Source organism: Rhinoderma darwinii, chromosome 4, assembly GCF_050947455.1.
Source record: "Rhinoderma darwinii isolate aRhiDar2 chromosome 4, aRhiDar2.hap1, whole genome shotgun sequence".
NCBI lineage: Eukaryota > Metazoa > Chordata > Amphibia > Anura > Rhinodermatidae > Rhinoderma > Rhinoderma darwinii.
The window spans coordinates 67,854,051-67,867,535 of NC_134690.1; the positions used below are offsets into that span (position 1 = coordinate 67,854,051).

Consider the following 13,485-nt stretch of genomic DNA (forward strand, 5'->3'; position numbering starts at 1 on the left):
CGGCTCTGTGTTCCCCCTGAAGCATGTGATTTAGAGCATTAACCCCTTGATGCACGTTGATGCAACTGTATGCCATGGTTTGCACTGCATTAAAGAGAACCTTTCGCCTCCCCATACATGTGTAGCTGAGTGCAGCATGTAATGGGGAGGGCTGCACAAACTCTGGGGCACTTTACATTTTTTTTCTACCTCCCTCCCTTATTTAGATATCGGTGCCATTATATTTGGCGCCCAATATTTAAATAACCCCCTGAACAGTCAACGGGGCGTGTACAGTCAAGGGGGCATGTTACTATGACTGTGACACTGTCCAATCAGATATGGACAGTGTTACATTAAAAGCGAGGAAAGAGAGAGTGTGTGCACACGCGCGCATGCTCTCTCACTCTTCAGCTTTGAAGATCAGTCTTCTGCCGAACTAGCAAGGGGGCGTGTCTCTGCTACGGACAGTGTAAGCGCTCCCCAGATATTTTAACACTGTCCGCAGCAGTGACACGCCCCCTTGCCAGTTCGGCAGACAAAGTACAAGACTAATCTCTCAGAAGAGCTGAAGAGCTCAGAGCGCGCATTTGCATCCTCTCCATAGCTCTTTACACTGTCCGTAGCAGTGACACGCCCCCTTGCCAGTTCGGCAGAAGACTGATCTTCAAAGCTGAAGAGTGAGAGAGCATGCACGCGCGCACACTCTTTTTCCTTCCTCGCTTTTGCTGTAACACTGTCCATATCTGATTGGACCGTGTCACAGCCATAGTAACATGCCCCCTTGACAGTACACACCCCGTTGACTGTTCAGGGGGTTATTTAAATATCGGGCGCCAAATATAATGGACAGATATCTAAATAACAGAAGGAAGTTAAAAAAAATGTAAAGTGCCCCAGAGTTTGTGTAGCCCTCCGCATTACAAGCTGCACTCAGTTGCACATGTATGGTGAGGTGAAAGGTTCTCTTTAAGGCACCATGAAGTACATTTATGTCATGGTGCTTTTTTGTCACCATGTCATGGTGACAGAACAGTGATATCGGCTGTCATAGACGCCGATAGTTACTGGGACTCGTCGGGGGACCAATCGCGACTAGGCGCCGCCTGTGATCGCTGTGATTGGTCAGTCACTACTGACTGACCAATCACAGCATTGCAGCATGGTTACCCGGCAAAAAGAGCTGGGTAGCCATGCTAGCCGATCGGCTGTGGGCAACAGGAGGCCTAACAATGGCCTCCTGTCTTCCAAGTACAGAGGCCTGTTAGGCTTAGCCCGGAGGCGGGGCATAAAAGGCTTCCGGCCGCAGATGAAAGAAGGCAGTGGGCTCAGAAGCTGAGCCTGCACCATCAGCCGAAGGGTGTTAGCTGTATGTTACAGCTGACATCCTGCTGTAACGGCAGTGTATGGAGCTGGCTCCAATCCCTGCCATTAACCCCTTAGATGCTGCGATTGCAGCATCTTAGTGGTTTCCAGCAGATCAGCATCGCTGTGAAGTTGTCGCAGGGATGCAGATCGTTGCCATGGCAACCAGAGGCAAACCATGGCTCCCTGGTTAGCCATGTACAGAAACCTGTTAGGCTCCACCCGGAGACGGAGCTTAGTAGGCTTCCTGTCAGTAAATAACTGACAGCTCTAATGCATTGCACTACGTGGGTAGTGCAATGCATTAGACTAAAGATCAGAGGTGCAGGCATTCAGATCCCCTAGTGGGACAAAAAAAAAAAGTTATCAAATTATTCAACAAAAGTGTCAAAGTAAAAGTTCTAAGTTAAAAAATTAAAAACTGCCTTTTTTCCTATAAGTAATTTATTATAGAGAAAAAATGAAAACATTAAAAAAGTACATATGTTTGGTATCACCGCGTCCGTAACGACCCAAGCTATAAAACTATAATGTTATTTTTCCAGCATGGAGGCTCCACAAGAAAAAATAGAAATAGAATAAAAAGTGATCAAAAAGTTGCATGTACCCAAAATAGTAACAATCTAAACTAAACTCCGTCCCACAAAAAACAAGCCCTTATACAGCCTTGTCGACGCAAAAATAAAAAAGTTATGGCTCTCAGAATATGGTGACACAAAAAATAAATCATTAAAAAAAAAAGTGATTTTATTGTGCAAACGCTGCAAAACATAAAAAAACCTATATACATATGGTATCGCCGTAATCGTACCGATCCACAGAATAAAATAAAAAGTAATTTATAGTCCACGCTGAACACTATAAAAAAAAGAAGAATAAAAAACATTGTCAGAATTGCTGGTTTTTGGTCATCTTGCTTACCAAAATATTGAATAAGAAGTGATCAAAAAATTGTGTGTACCCCAAAATGGTACCAATGAAAACTACAGATTGTCCCGAAACAAATAAGCCCTCACACAGCTCCGGTGGAGAAAAAATAAAAAAGTTCTGGCTCTCAGAATATGGCAACACAAAATGTGCAGAGTGTTCCAAAAGGGAGCGGGACTGATGGGTTCAGTGTCAGCGAATCCTGCGCATCTCTGACACGCAGGATCCACCTGTTATTGATCACATCTAAGTTATGACCTTATATGTGATCGCTAACAGCTCGATCCTGCGTGTCAGAGGACGCGCTGACACTGAATACATTAGTACCGCTGACCTGACGGATTCAGGTCTCAGCGCAAGATGCAGCTGCTCTATATACAGGATACAAAGCAGCTGTATCTCAAAAAGTAAAAATAATTTTTAATACAATGTAAAAAAAACAACAATTTCAAATGTGTACATAGCCTTTAAAGAGGGTACGGTATCTGATCATGAAAATCTCTTTTTAATTTGATGTCAGCCTAATAATCAACTGATCACTGCAGGTCTGGCTTCAGACATTTCCGTTATTCAGCTGTTATTGCCAGGGGAGGCTGCTGGTAGCCATACATTTGTAGTAGTAAATGGAGTATTGCATGCCGGCTATTCAAGTGAGGGCCCAACTATGTAATACATAGATGGATTGGTTCCACCAGATGGAGAGATCTTAGTGGCTCCCTTCCTGGGCAAAAAGAGGGGGCATATGGAAACACCTTTAACATCAGAAGAAGACGACTACTAAACAGATTTCCAGGAGCAGCCAATTAGATTGAAACAAACCATAGATACATCTTGCATAGCACCAATTTCCATGTAAAAAACTTAAATTTCAGAAACTTTAAATGCCTAGATATTTTCTGCCAAGTACAGTCAATACCTAATTAAAGCACAAGAGCCTCTGAAAGTGTAATGTACATATGCCGTATTGACGGGCATAGTATACAGAAAGTATATCACACTTAGGACCATCATGTAACTATGTTCAATGATTTCACTTGGTCTGTTTCTCTAAACAGCGCCATTTACCAACTAATAGCCGATCCAGTAATGCTCCGCCAATGTGAGCGAAATTAGTAATACCTGCTAATTGATCAGCCACTTTTCCCAGCAGTGTCCCGGACAGATGGACAGACAGCTAATGGTTATGTGCTTCATGAGAGTAACACTTAAGATTTTAGTAGAACATCAGCCCTGCGGTAAGATGTTTCTTTTAATGATTCCCATCAAGATGAAGGTCTAATTACTGACATTAGGATAAGACAATCACTGAGTATAGATCCCCCCTCTAATTGTAAAACAGATAGTGAGATAGACATCCTCATTAGTCTGTGCAATCACTGTAAATGATATTGCATTCATTTACATATCCAATTAACTAACCCTTCATCAATCTGTTACAAACAGTTAAGACAATCATGTGAGCTTTAACCTGTATGAGAACCCCAAGATGCATTGCAAAAATGACTGCAGATTTTAAGAGGAACCGGACAGCAGAAGTGATAATTGGGCAGACATACAGCTTAACTGGGCAGCATTGGTTATTTGAATATTTATTTATTTTTTTAAATTAGATTGGGAAATACAATTTTTAACCAGTTTTGTACCAAGTTGTGACAGAATTGTTGATACATTTCCACTATTTTAGTATCAACCCTGTTAAAAGTTCTAACTTTTGAGGAAAAGAGCTGGTCTGGAGTGTCTAAGCTGCATGCTTATGTTTCTGGCTCTCAAGTGTGAATACATATTGTGGCTGGCTCTGGGTGTAACTAGTTTTTAGACTACCCAAATCTGGCCACATGCCCCAACTTCTTATTGAAATGTGCATACTATTTAATAGGAATTGTTGGTGAGCGTCTTTCTAACACCTTTAGCACTGCTCCAGGAAAAACAATGTAATTAACCAAAAACATGCAAACAGTCCATTTTGAAATGGACTGTCAGCCTGCATTGGCGGACTCTCTGGCAGAACTCAGACAGAAGAATCTCGTTGGATCCAACAATCTGACAAAATTTAATTTACATGAGAGGGAGTAACTTTCTATTCTCTCAGCCACTTGGCTGATTTTACCTCCCAGTTGAACCTATTGTTTTACTGTTCCACTCAGACCTTCACTTCTGTTCATCAGTGTAAATATCTTGTTGTCATGTAGACCCTTTGGCTAAGGTTGGGCAGACACTTTAGAGAAATATTAGTCCATAGATTGTTGATTACGGTAAGAACTCTGACAATCTAAATAATATGTTGGTGGTCCGACTGTCTCTTCCCTGGGGGAAACAAGAATGGGCATGTTAAATTTAACATTTAGTTTGATTCAACTAAAGATGATTAATTGATTCTACACTATTCAAATTCTGTCCGAATCTCGCAAAAGTTTAGGTGCGGCACATTCCGAAACTTTTGGAGTTTTTGCCGCACTAATCATGGAAAAATTGCAGCTATCGGAGAGTGCCATTTAAAAGATAGAAAAAGGATCACATGACTTAGGGCGGGCTTCCCCATAATCCCTCCCTCTACACATAAATGTTGCTGTCACTTTGACATTACTAATGCTGGCTTGGTGTTAAGAGGTTGAAAAGTGTTGGATACAGCCCTAGAAGACATCAGAGAGTCAAACATGACTTTTTAGGGCAATTGTGGCACTTGCGATTCTCTGTGAATTAATTCAGATCGAATCAAACACCAGATTCCACTAAATCGTACTTAAAACTAATTTAGAAAAATGTATTTGAAATTTCTCTCTTTCATCTCTAATTTCAACATACTCTATTCCCATGGGAGATACCATAGGCACTGCCCCTCTCCCTATGGCAGTAAACATGCATGTTCAGTCATATTAGGATTTCAGCAAATTAAGGTTATTCTTTGTATAATGAAAAGTTATGCAATTTTCCAATATATTTTCTGTATCAGTTCTTCACGGTTTTGTTTTAAGATATCTGCTTGCTGTCATTTAATAGGAATCTTCATCATTAACTGATGATGATCATCACATGACTACTCACAATCAAGTTGTGTACTATTAGCATTTTTAACTTTTTTCTTAACTTTTAGGGCTTATGCATACTGCAAAGCTGTGCAATAGCACACAGGGTCCCTACAGGACCACACTACAGAGCTGTAATGCCATAGTATCGACTTGTGCAGCACCGTAGTCTCCCCTAGAAGCAATGAACAAATGTGATGGGGCATGCCACAATTTTTTATTTGTTTTATTTTCTAGAAAGCCACACAGAAAAGTGTTCTCACCGGTTCATATGCAATTACTCTAGTGATGTGTTACACAGTGACACCACCTCAACTGCAGCCATATTGTTTATATATTGCTGTGGGGTTAAGGAAGAGGGGGGAGCTGGAGCAAAATCTTTAATACATTGCTATAGATAAGTGCTTCAAATAAAACCTTTTAGATTGTTGGTATGTACAAAACAGATACATAAACAATAAAAACAGACAAAACTGTCTACAAAACAGATAGCTGGAGGATTTCTATGAATGAAGAACAATAAAAAAGTGAGAATGTGAGAGACTGGCTATGAGGAACGAGATTTTTTTCTAATCTGGAACTTGAACATGCTTTAGCTGGCCCCTGGGACTTGGGATCCTTCCTGCACATGAGGTACAGAGATCTCCCAGCAGTGGCCACCAGAGCTTCCTCCTTAGGGACACAGTGGCTTCATGGAAGTCTGTTAGGAAGCTGTACAAGTTACCTATGTATACTTCAAAATACTTACCTTTTTGGGGAATCCGACCTTCCCACGGGGGGGGGGGCAAAAAAATCCTGAAACGAGGAGATATAATGGTGTTATCGGAGGGGAAGCTGCTCACATGGGATGAGTTAAGCGTTAAATACGGGATGGGTTCACACCAATTTCTTCAGTATTTGCAAATTATGGGGTATTATTATTTCCTGGTGACAGATCTGTCAGGAGCAGAAAATGTAGGTGGTTTTGATGGTTTGGTGGGATATAGGGAAAGGGAGGACTCTTTTTCCAGCATATATATCAGAATTAGAGAGATTATGTTTAAGTCTACAGGGGAGACAATGTTTAGGCATTGGGAATGGGACTTACAGAATACAGACGTGTCTCACAAAATACTTAGTGGACTGGACAAAGTTAGGACCTCTATGGTTAATGAACAGTGGAGGGAGTTGCAATTTCGGATAGCACATAAAGCCACTTATGCCTTTGATCTACCATATAAAGATGCACCAGAACATTATCTCAGAAAATGCCCCAAATGTCATTTGCCAAGGGCGAACCTCTTACATGGCTTATGGCACTGCCCACAGGTTCAGGAGGTATGGGAGGATGTCCAAAAGCTCATTGCAGATATGGAAATTGACCATACCACTTTTGCCTATTCATTATATCCCACAGAAATCACCTGGTGTGACCTCGGGACTAGTGGCGGTATATCACGCTCTTGGTGGTAAAGAAGTGTTGCTGAGGCATTGGCTGCAGCAACAGACTACAAGGATGGAGGAGGTAAAGGCCACAATAAAACAATTAATGTTGATAGATAAGATAGCTGCAGAACAGCATAAAGATAAATTCAGTGAGAGTTTCTCCAAAAAAATGGAAAGCCTTTTTTTTTTACACGCCCAAGATATTATTGATATTAAAAAATTGATGGAGTCATTCCAGTATACCATGTGATAATAGGGAAAAATCTAAGTGGAACTCTGGGTAGGTTGCGGATTTGTGATTCGAAGACTCTGGAGACAGTGGGGGAGGGAGTGAGAGGTGTGGGGGGGGAAGGGGTCTGACAAACTTTTTGTAGCTAGGATATTTTGATTTCTGATAAGGTAAAAATTCTAAAACGATGGAGGGTCGGAAGAGAACATGGGAACACTGCACATTGTCTATTAAATGTATTGAGTATGGGAGATATTGTACAATGTGTATCACATATTTGTCCTGTTCCAATGCTCTGTGTACATTCTGATGCTCCAATAAAAAGAATGTTAAAAAAAGTGGAAATACTGAAAAAAAGACACATTACCAGAGCTCATACAATGTTATTGGGTATCATGAATTTAAGGTGTTTTCTGGGATTGCAGAAAATGGCTAACTGGCTATAACATGGAAATGGCAATGTTTATGTTGTATACGGTATTCCGATAACCATATAGTAGTGCATGAACTATGTTCCTGGGGCTTTTGTAAAAGCTGTAACACGAGAATGAAGCGGGTAACATTTTTAAAATAATTCAATTCTATGCATATAATGAAAAAATTGTAATTGGGAATTTGGGATGTTCTGTCACAACATAAATCACACAGGGTGGTGACGGACCTGGCCATGTCCTACATTGTAGACTGAAGTAAATTCAGGAGGAACAGCCGGGGAAAGCAATAACAATGCTACAAAGGTTTTATACAGCGGAAGATTAGCTGGACATCTGACGACAGTCTAATGTGCACCAAATAAATGGCATTTCACATAATAAAATTGTACAGTGGTAAAACAAGTCTTCATATTCTCCTTTGTGTAGCTACATAGCTCTACGCTCTTCCATCTCTGTCTTTATTACAGGGTGAAAGGCAGCAGGTGTGTATAGACCGTGGTTTTACCACAGCTCCATTTATAATGTTATATTAGTCTGGGATTTACACGGACAGATAAAAGCTGTCAGACGTGATAAATGGCTCTCTTTACTGAATTGCAGATTGGCTAGTGATTCGGTGCATGACAATTGGAGGTCCTCTAAGCACATTGTAAATCAAAGGAAAAGTTAACATTTTACCATTGATGCTATTATTATTCTTTGTATCATTTTCTACTATGTACAAATGATAAAAAACATCTAGTTCATGGGGTCCCCTTTGTCAAGCCACTTTCAAATGTGGCAGGTCCCTGCACTGACATTGAGCCACACTGGGTACTAAAAAGGATAAATCCTATTAAATATATAAGTGAGTTTCATCGCTCTTACCCTAGTATGAGCTACCAATGGTATTGTTTTGATCATTGTGCTAAGCTTCAGTAATACTATGACATCCCTGGTGTCACTGGGGCATGATAGTATTTAGAGTTGCTCCCCGGCTTGGAGACACATTTGGCTTCCAAGTCATTGGTTGGGGAACACTGGTATAGTCGGTCATCCACTGTGTCATGATTGTAATGAAACTTATAGGCTCTAGTGCAGACACCCCAAAGTTTTTTAGAGGGAGTGCCACATTAAACATCTAAAAGAAAATGAAAATGCATGTGAAAAGTTTCATCACTCTGTATTAACAATTTACTGACAATTATTAATAAGTGGAATTAAAGTAACCAAACAAAAAACTTCAGTTATTGAGCGCCGCATCTGAGGAGTTAAATATGATCGGAGACCACTGCTAGTGGTCTCCCATCGTTGCCCTGAAGTCCGAGGCTGTTAGCAATAACCCGGGCTTCTGTAGATCCACGCACGATGCGAGAAAATGTCTTCTGAAGTGCCGATGTGAAAAAGCAGCGCTTCAGAAGAACTACCCCAAGCGGCCGACGTAAAAACACTATACGCTGGTCGTTAAGGGGTTAAAGACTAGTAGGAGCTATGGACAGTCACCATCCCACCACTTCACAGATAGTGTTCTTCTTGACTCAGTACTGTAGACTAACTGAGAAGTTGCTGTACAAATTGCTCTGATACCATTCTGCCTAAAAATAAAATGTTCTCCACTTCAATAGGACTCAGTAATTACTATCTAGCTATCTGTAAAACAGAACCAGCCTGCAACAATGTCAAAATAATAGAGACAGCCTGTCCGAGGCTTCCTGCAACTGTCCTCGAAAAACCGCATACAACAGTTGAAAAGGGAGTAATAATACCAACTATTTTTCTGAAATGTGCTTCCCCACACAAGCTTTAGTTGGCAGCAACACCGCTGGCATACCACATCTATGTAAAGTGTAACAGCTTATCAAATACAAGATATTATTCTTATAGACTTTTATACAAGAAGAGATAAATGCTACAAAAAAGTAAAAATTCAAAATGAAATCTTCAGTACATGCTGTCAATTTGCTTTGATTATTGGTAGTCATTCTGTGCTAGTGGTAAACCTGTTCTTTATATACTTAAAGGCTACGTAAACCTTTGAAAGGTATTTATTATTATTTTTTATATAAAAAGGTCAATCAGTGTGATTGGTGCAACTTTATAAATAGCTTTTATTAAGAATTAATTTAACTTTTTGAGCTACAGCTGCTTTGTATTCTGTATGCAGATTAGCTGTATCATTCGCTAAATCTGATTCCTGTCATGTCCGCTCGACTGACGGGTTCAGTGAAAGCGGTTCCTGCGTGTCTCTGACGCGCAGGATCCAACTGTTATCCATTACATCTAAGGTCATAACTTAGATGTGATCGATTACAGGTGGATCTTGCGTGTCAGAGGCACGCATGACCTGCTGACACTGAACCTGTCAGGTCCGTGGTACTGACAGATTCAGGTCATAGCGAACGATACTTCTGCCCTGTATAAAGAATACAGAGCAGCTGTATCTCAAAAAGTAAAAATTATTTTTTAATAAAAACTACTTATAAAGTTGCATCAATCACACTGATTGACCTATATATATATATATATAAATGCCTTTTAACCCCTTACCGCACCAGGACACACCTGTACGTCCTTTATTGCAGTGCTTTAAGGCACCGGGACCCCACCGGTGAGTCCTGGTTAAAAATGATCACCTGTCAAAGGACAGGGTGACAGAACTGTGCCATAAACTGTTTATGACAGTTGATCGGCACAGTAAGACGGCAGGGGACCAATCACAGCGGTCTCCGGCCGGTGATCGTTGTGATTGGTCAGTCACAGCAGACTGACCAATCACAGCTCCTTGAGAAAGTGTATGTGATGGCCATCACCGCCGGGTATTGGCTGTTCGACACTCCGCTGTAACGGCCAGGACCGGAGCTAGGCTCCGATCCGGTCGATTATCTCCTTAGATGAAGCAATCAAAGCTGCTTCTAAGTGGCTTCTAGCCTGTCGGCAACCATGATGGGGGTCAAAGCTGACATTCTGCTCTAACCGCAAGGACCGACGATCCGGCCGATTAACCCCTTAGATGCAGCGATCGCTGCATCTAGGTGATTAGATCACACCCTATGGTTGCTAATGGCAACCATCGGCACTCGTGGGGGTGCCGATGGTTGTTATGGCAACCATAGCCTAACAATGGCTTCCTAGTGCGGTAGCCTATTAAGCCCCGCTGGGAGGGGAAGCCTAATAGGCTTGCTGTCAGTGAATAGCTGACAGCTTTAATACACTGCACTATGTAGGTAGTGCAGTGTATTAGAATAGCGATCAGGGCTTCATGCTTTCATATCCCCTAGTGAGACAAAAAAAAGTTAAAACAAGTTAATGAAAATGTTGTAAAAAAGTTAAAAAAAAATAAAAGTTTCACGTTAAAAAAACCTATAACAGCCATTTTTCCCATAATAAGTCTTTTATTATAGGAAAAAGGAAAAAACGGAATACATTAAAAAAAGTAGATATATGTGTTATCACCGCCTCTGTAACGACCCGAACTATAAAAATGTCATGCTATTTTACCCGCACGGTGACCACCGTAAAAAAATAAAATAAAATACAATTCTAGAATAGCTGTTTTTTAGTCACTACCCCTCCCAAAACAGAATAAACAGAAACAGAAAAAAATATGGCATAAAAAATTTATTATTTGAAACAAAAGTGATTTTATTGTGCAGGCGCTGCAAAACATAAAAAAAACTATATACCGTATATATCGGCGTACAAGACGACTTTTTACACCCTTAAAAAAATGACAAAAGTGTGGGGTCGTCTTATATTCCGGATATTGTCTTGTACACAGGTTGTTTCTTACCTTGTGAGCCTGCAGTCCGGTACACAGGCTCCCGGGACGGAATCCGCCACGGATCTGAGGGAAGCCGGTATTAGCCGCCAGGGAACTTCTCTGTAAGCCTCCGTAGATCTCCCTTTCCTCTCATTCCCTGCCTCTTAGATCTCGCGCGATGAAGCAGCCTATCTGCGCATGCACGAGTTCAAAGAGACAGAGAGTCCTGGGTCCTGCCGCCGATGTCCATAGTGAAGCGCTCCTGCACGAAATGGTGAGTATATCTTAAATTCTATATTTTAAGGGTAAAAGTTGGGGGTCGTCTTATACGCCCAGTCGTCTTATACGCCGACATATACGGTACATATGGTATCACCATAATCGCATTGACCCGCAGAATAAAGTAAAATTGTCATTCATAGGGCATGGCGAACGCTGCAAAAAAATAAATAAAAAACATCATCAGAATTGCTGGTTTTTGGTCACCCGGCTTGCCAAAAAAGGAAATAAAAAGTGATCAAAAAATCGCATGTACCCCTAAATGGTACCAGTGAAATCTACAGATGGTCCCACAACAAATAAGCCCAAACACAGCTCCGGTGGAGAAAAAATCAAAAAGTTCCAACTCTCAGAATATGGTGATGCAAAATGTGCAGAGCGTTCCAAAAGCGGATAAGATTGAGCACCATTTATCAGTGCGACACTGGCCACACATCTGTGAAATGTTATTTATTTACCGCATTATGATACGCTCACATTATGCCCTGATGTACTCCGCACAGATTACATATGCCCCCACATCATAAACTGAAATACCAGCAAAACCCCAAACAATACTAGCACTAAGAAAAATCTGCGCTCCAAAAGCCAAATGGCGCTCCCTCCATTCTGAGCCCTGCAGTGTGCCCAAACAGCAGTTTACGTTAACATATATGGCATCGCCATACCCGGGAGAACCCGCTTAACAGTTTGAGGTATTTGTCTACAGTGGCACGAACTGGGCACAACATATTGTGCACTAAAATGGCATATACGTGTGGAAATTTGCAATTTTCACTTTGCACCATCCACTGTGCATTAATTTCTAATAAAAAAAAAACAACCAAAACCTGTGTGGTCAAAATGCTCACTACACCCCTTAAAAAACGACTTGAGGGGTGAAGTTTCCAAAATGGGGGTCACTACTTGGTGGCCCTGCCATTGTGGGCCATAGCGATGAAAATCACCAAATTAGGCCTCACATGCGCATTTGCTCTTTCACTCCTAAGCCCTGTCATATGTCCAGGCAAATGATAAATGCCTTGAGGGGTGTATTTTACAGAATGGGGTCACTTCTCAGGGTTTTACACTCTACTCTGGTACCTAAGGGAGCTCTGCAAATCCGACATGGCGCCCATACACCAGTCCAGCAAAATCTGCGCTCTAAAACCCAAATGGCGCTCCTTTCATTTTCAGCTCTGACATGTGCCCAAACAGTATTTTAGGGCCACACATGGGGTATTACCGTACTCAGGAGGAATTGGGTAACAAATTGTGTGTTGTTTCTTCTCCTATTACCCCTTGTGAAAAAAAAAAATTGGGCACAAAACTATATATTTTTGGGAAAAAAAATAATTTTTCATTTTCACTGCCTCATTCTAATACAATCTATGAAACACCTGATAAAAATGCTCACTACACCCCTAGATGAGGGGTATAGTTTCCAAAATGAAGTCATTTCTCAGGGGTTTCTACTGTACTGGTACCTAAGGGGCTCTGCAAATGCGACATGGTGCCCAAAAAACAACCAACCAAAATCTACATGCCAAGTAGCGCGCCATCCATTCTGAGCCCTGCGGTGTGTCCAAACAGCAGTTTATGACCACATATGGGGTATTGACGTACTCGGGAGAAATTGCTTTACAATTATTGGGTTGCTTTTTCTCCTTTATTCCTTGTGAAAATGAAAAAAATTCAAGATTTTAGTGGAAAAAATGTAGATTTTAATTTTCACTGCCTAATTCCAATAAATTCAACAAATAAACAGTGGGGTCAAAATGCTCACTATACCGCTAGATAAATTCCATGATGGGTGTAGTTTCCCAAATGGGGTCACTTTTGCGGGGTTTGCACTATTTTGGCCCCTCAGTGGCTTTGCAAATGTGACATGACGCCGCAAACCATTCCAGCAAAACTTGAGCTCCAAAAGTCAAATGGTGCTCCGTCCTTTCTACGCCCTGCCGTGTGTCCAAACAGCAGGTTGTTTTTTTTTACCACATATAGAGTATTGCTGTACTCAGAAGAGTTTGCTTTACAAATGTTGGGGTGCTTTTTCTCCTTTATCTATTGTAAAAATGAAAAAATATGAGCTAAAGCTTCATTTTA

At 41.1% G+C, this 13,485-nt stretch overlaps 1 protein-coding gene across 4 annotated transcripts in view; it reads right to left on the reverse strand.

The window, feature by feature from the left end:
• The window catches only part of LOC142759217 (ephrin type-A receptor 3-like), a 228,025-nt gene that overhangs the window by 26,950 nt on the left and 187,590 nt on the right, over positions 1–13,485 (reverse strand). The gene's annotated exons all lie outside the window — the stretch shown is intronic.